The sequence below is a fragment of the Tenrec ecaudatus genome, chromosome 6 (assembly GCF_050624435.1).
Source record: "Tenrec ecaudatus isolate mTenEca1 chromosome 6, mTenEca1.hap1, whole genome shotgun sequence".
Taxonomy (NCBI): domain Eukaryota; kingdom Metazoa; phylum Chordata; class Mammalia; order Afrosoricida; family Tenrecidae; genus Tenrec; species Tenrec ecaudatus.
The window spans coordinates 129,900,801-129,906,915 of NC_134535.1; the positions used below are offsets into that span (position 1 = coordinate 129,900,801).

General features: G+C 50.0%; 1 pseudogene; it reads left to right on the top strand.

Annotated features, from left to right (window-relative positions):
- Positions 1–4,521: 4,521 nt before the first annotated feature.
- LOC142451679 (catechol O-methyltransferase domain-containing protein 1 pseudogene) lies at positions 4,522–5,884 on the top strand (annotated as a pseudogene).
- Positions 5,885–6,115: the final 231 nt, after the last annotated feature.

A 6,115-nucleotide genomic window follows, 5' to 3' on the forward strand; every position in this document is an offset into this window, starting at 1 on the left:
ATGCTGACACAGAAGCACCAGTTGTTAACAATGTTGCTGCTTTTCCTGCCATCAGTCAGCTAGCCAGGTGACATAAAAGGTGACCTCTTTGGGCCGCAAGGTTCATAAGGTGAGGGGTCCAATCTAAACCATCTCCATAGCTCCTTCTAGCTGCAACATCCCATGAGTCTAGGAGTCTGGCTTTGTAGATGGCCAGGAGCTGAAGAGAGTTCTGGAAGGTGAAGGTTATAGGCAAGCCAAGTGCATAGCCTCCCCAGCAGTGGAAGGGCACTCAGTACATAGCTGTGGAAACAAAAGGAGTGGTTCTTGCTACGGCCCGTGAAGACTTCTAGCCGGAACACTGCTGACCAGCTGACCCTCAGGGGTCAGAAACCGCTTCCACATCAGGGATGACAAAGGCAGATCATACCAGTGGGCGAATGAATCCGCTTGCTCTATTCCCAGCTGTTGAGCTCAATGGACAGCAGCATTCCTATCCGCTCAAGCAGCTGCTGATGTGATGGCGGCAGGGTCTGGGGTGGTCTCACTTACCCAGCCAGCTGCTTGAGCGGGTTGGGGAGGCTTCTCCTGGCTTCCTGGGGACCGCAGCTGTTCCGAGCATCCCTGGAACAATGGTTGATTTTCACAACAAGAATGTGTCAAAACCAATATTTTTTTTATACAGGAAATTATTTTCAGGTTGACTTGTAAGCAAGCATACATTCCCTGAAGCATAAGCTACGGTACTAACATGTTCAAAAGAGGGTCTCACACAAAGTAAGTGCTCAATAAAATTTGACTCTTATTATTAATATCAGATCTCATGGCTTTGTGAGATTAAAATGCGATCATGATCCTGTCAGAACTACTAGTTGTTCTCAGACTAGCTCAGGTGCCCTTTCCTTTGGGACTTCTGGGATTCTTCAGTCTACATTTCGTCCTGTTCTTTATTCATTTAACAAATACTTCTCAAGTGCTCGTAGCTGTTAGGTCTTGGCGATCGAGTCTTGAGCATCCTGGATTTTGTGTTTTGGTGGGTAGAGACAGACGTGTGCTTGTAAATTTATAAAAGGACATATTCATTTTTCAATCAACTTAAAAAAACCGCAATCTTTTTCTTGTGAATTGGGTGAAGGGTTACAGAGCAAATCCATTTTCAATTAAACCATTCACATGCGTGCTGTTTCATGGCATTGACTGCAACTGCTACACGGTACCAGCACTTACTCTGCTTCCTCCCTGTGCTTGATTCCACTCCTCCTTCCCCCAGTCTTCCTGCTGTCTGAACTTTGCCCTTGGGCCGATGCTGCTCTTTTTATTTTATTATGATCAGTCTTATTGAGTTATAATTAACACATCCCTCCCATCTGAACTAATGGGTGACATCGTGATGAATGGAAAAAAGATTGAAGTCGTCAAGGATTTCATCCTGCTGGATCCACAATCACTGCTCATGGAAGCAGCAGTCAAGGTATGGAAAGATGCAGTGCATTGGGCAAATCTGCTGCACAAGACCTCTTTAGAGTGTTGAAAAGCAAGGGCTTCACTTTGAGGTCGAAGGTGAACCTGACCCACGCCATAGCATTTTTAATCACCTCGCGTGCATGTGAGAGTTGAACATTGACTAAGGAAGACTGAAGAAGAATCAGTGCATTGGAACTACGGTGCTGGCGACGGACATTGAAAGTACCATGGTCGGCCAAAAGAACAAGCAAATCAGTCCTGGAAGAAGTACAGCCAGAATGTTTTTTTTTAAAGAGGCAAGGGTAGTGAGACTTTGTCCCGTGTGTTTTGGACACGGTGTCAGGAGAGACCAGTTGCTGGAGAAGGACGCCGTGCTTGGTAAAGTAGAGGGGCAGGGAAAGAGAGGAAGGCTTCAACAAGCTGGGTTGACCCAGTGGCTTTATCGATGGGCTTAAACGTGACAATTGTGAGGATGGTGCAGGGCTAGCAGGGTTTTGTTCTGTTGTACATATGGCTTGGGGCTTCTGCTATCATTCATCGTGTTCCACACACGGGGTGTTTAGGATGTCAGCAGGTATTGTTCCCTCCTTTGTGTTTGGATATGATTGTTTACAATACTGGGATCACACAGGCTGGTGTGCTGCTTCTCTGTGAACTTGGCCGACTCCCCAATTAGAAGACTACTTGTTTGTAGACAAGCTTGTAAGACCCCAGACGCTCTTTTTCCCAATAGGTAGGCACCATCTGATTTCTTCACCACATAATATGGGGTGTCATCTCCCTCTGGGGTCTCTTCAAGTAATGCTAACAATTTTCTTAATGGCAGGGTGCCCCACTGTCAGAAGAGCAATTGCTGCCTCTGCTCCAGACATGCCCCTGACTTGATACGATTTCCCATTAGCGTTCACTCATTACTCGTGTGGAGTTGTCTGTGGCTTTGGGGCAACCACAGAACACTGTTCTGTGGTAGGACTTAATTGATCTTCTCCGTCTCCCTACATCATGGGAAACAGACTCCACCTGGGGTGGGGCTACCACTCTTGGATCTGCAGTGAACACCTAGGGAAGCAGGAGTCGAGAAGTCAAATGATGCAGCGCACTGGGCAAACCTGCTGCAAAAGACCTCTTTCCAAGAATTAAGCCACCTAAAGGCAGAGAGACTTGAAGACGAAGACATGCTTGATCCAAGCCATAGTATTTTCAACGGCCTCTCACGTGCATGTGGGAACTGGACTGGAGAGGAACTGATACATTTATTTTCATGATGGTATTGCAATAAATTATTGAATTGACCACAGATAGCCAGAGACACACACAAATCTGTCATGGGAGAAGCACCGTCAGAATGCTCCTTGAAAGGGAGGATGGCAAGACTTGGTCTCACACGCTTTGGACGTGCTGTCAGGAGGGAGCCGTCCCTGGAGCAGGACATCATGTTGGTAAAGTAGAGGGCCAGTGAGAAAGAGCAAGCATTCCCATGAAATGGACTGGCGTGCTGGCTGCAACAATGGGCTCACACATGTTCTGTTGGGCATAGGGTTGCTTTGAGCAGGATTTGACTCGAGGGTGTGGAAAAACAGCATGTGGCTGAACCGGTTTCAATGGATCAGAAGACAACACAGTCTAGGAGGAGAAGCCTGGACAGAAACCCAGCCCACGAAAGCCCTGTGGACCACAATAGTTAGAGCTGCAAACCATCCTGGGGATGGTACCAGGCTCAGCAGCATCTCATCTCGGTGGGCCTGGGTTCAAGAGCAGCGAACAACAGACGTGAGAAATGGGTTCATCAAAAGGGATCTTACCTGCAGGGGTCCATAAGTAGAGCTGCTCTTTCAGGTGCAGGCATTTTTGCCTCCGTTCCGAAGCAACTAAGAGAGTGGGAAGTTGTAGGAGGAGGGGCAGATGAAAGGCAAGTGGTGGGAAAATGAGCTTCTCGCGAGGCGGGGTCATAGCAGGTGTTACTAGGAGCAAGTGCTAGCACATGAGGGCTGTCTTTCCGGGGCCAGGCGCTCAATGGCATCACGGCCGACTGGGAGCACAGCTTCGCTCCTTCCCAAGTCTGCCATCCGAGGCCAGTACTAACAGCCGTCACCGCCGCCTCGCTGCCCTATCAAGCTCTAACTTTCGGAACCGTTTTTGTCTCTCGCTTGAGTGTTCAAGCCTTGGTGCAAGATAGAAGGGACACCTACTAAGGACTCTGTTTGAGAAGGAGACAACTGAGCGAGAAAGGTCAAAGGGCGTGTCCAAGACCAGCCAGTCTTTTGAGGGAGAAAGCAGGAGAAGCTACAGTGCTGAGGAGCAGATCTTTGTTCCCACCCTTGAGCCGTCATTGGCAGGTACGCACGAGAGAGGCTTCCATTGCTGACTAGGCATCCAGCTCTTCCAGGTATCTTCTGTGCATCTAGTATAATTACTTGACTTTGATTTCTTCCTTCCTTCCTTTCTTCCTTCCTTCCTTCCTTCCTTCCTTCCTTCCTTCCTTCCTTCCTTTCTTTCTCTTTCTTTTGTTTTCTTTCCAGGAATTTCTACACACTCCTTCCGGGCTCACTACCTGCTGCCTCTGCTTTTCCTCAGCTCTAGTTCCTCACGTCTTCCTCTTCCTCTAGTGGTGGGGAAGGAGCCTGTGGAGCTAAGTCAGCTACCCTGTTTCCCCCCAAATAAGACAGTGTCTTATATTAATTTTTGTTCCCAAAGATGCGCTAGGTCTTATTTTCAGGGGATATCTTATTTTTCCATGAAGAAGAATACGGTACACATTTATTGTTGAACAATAAAAAAGGACAATTATTACCTGTATAAGGTACAGTAGTAGTGCAGCATAACCAGACAAACTGAATCCTACAGTATCAAGAATTTCTTGTTACTACCATTATTTCCATGTACAACAATCTATGGTACATTTACTCATAATCTATGATACATTTACTTGCACTTCCTGTCTGCTCCGGCTGCGCTGCAGCCAACAGTGAGCTGCATGGGTGGTGCCCGCTGCTACGGTCCAGAGTCCAGAGTTACGGTAGCTTCGGGGGGTCTTATTATCGGGAGGCCTTATGTTCAGGGAGGTCTTATTTTCGGGGCATGTCTTTTATTTCCACGAGAGGCAAAATTGTAAGTAGGTCTTATTTTCAGGGGATGTCTTACTTTCAGGGAAACAGTAGTATGGAAGGTGTACACTTGCAGCTATGGCTCTGCCAAGGTGCAGGAATGTTCACGCCAGATCCCCAAGCGTGCCTTGCTCTGCACTGCCCCCCAAATCACTGACTGTGGAGTCGGAAGCCTCAGCAAGGGTCTTGAGCAGAAAGGAGAGTCTCGGGAGGTGCAGGGGAGGAACCCAGTGCCAGATTTCACGTCCATCTTCCTTCAGTAAGACGTACCCTCACCAGGCTGAGCGGGCGATGCCAGGCGAAACTCTTTGGGAAGAGACATTGTTCCTTTCCTGTACTTCACTGGCCCTCTTGTATTTATTCTTGGTTATGTCCATTCCAAAGAGTAATTTAGAATTATGATTTTCATTCTAAACTCCATGCTGTCCTCAGTCACCAGACATATCGTGGTTCTGACTCCCACAACGGAAGGACACACTGGCCGTTCCTGGACCGTTCCCCCCATCACTGCTATACGGTGGCCGCCCATTGCTGTGGCCACTGTCCCAATCCATCTCCTTAACAGTCTTCCTCTTGGCCTCTGCCTCCTGCCCACACCATGACCCAGCTGTGCCTCGCTTCTCCATGCCCACCACGCTGGCCCTGGGCTTAGCCGCACTGGGTGCTGCCTTCGCCACTGGCCCCTTCCTGGGGAGACGGGGCCCTTCGTTGCAGTCCCGACCAAAGAGCCTACTGACTCCAGCGGACAGTCCCCTGTGGCAGTACCTGCTGAGCGGCTCCATGCAGGAGCACCCGGCGCTGCTGACCCTGGAGCAGCCGCAGGGGGAGTCTATGATCACCTGTGAGCAGGCCCAACTCCTGGTCAACCTGGCACAAGAAGGTGCTGGATATGGGCACTTTCACGGGCTACTCGGCTCTGGCTCTGGCTTTGCCCCCCGCTGGACACGTGGTGACCTGCGAGGTTGACACTGGAGCCCCGGAACTGGGGCGGCCCCTGTGGAAACAGGCTGAAGAGGAGCACAAGATGGACCTCCCACTGAAGCCTGCCCTGGAGACGCTGGACGAACTCCTGGTTGCGGGCGAAGCTGGCAACTTCGACCTGGCGGTGGAGAACTGCGCAGCCTACTACGAGGGAGCGGTGCCTCCAGCTGCTGCGACCTGGCGGCATCCTAGCCATCCTCAGGGTCCTGTGGCACGGAGCAGTGCTGCAGCCTCAGCAGGGGGACATCGAGGCCCAGTGCGTGCGCAATCTGAACGAGCGTGTCCTGCGAGACGCAAGAGTCCATATCAGTCTCCTGCCTCTGGGTGATGGCCTCACCTTAGCCTTCAAGATCTAAGCTGGTCCCCAAAGAAAGACTTTGCGGGAAAGGGTTTGGGAGCCATCCACTCTTAAACAATAAAGGTTGGGGCTGGGAAAAAACCAAACCAAAACAAACAAAAAAAACCAGTCTTCCTCTTCTGCCACCAGCCCTCACTTGACAAAGCATGACGGACACCATTCCGATAACCTTTCCAAAGGACCTGCGATGACGCCTGGCCGTCCTGGTTTTGAAGGAGCATTCTGACTA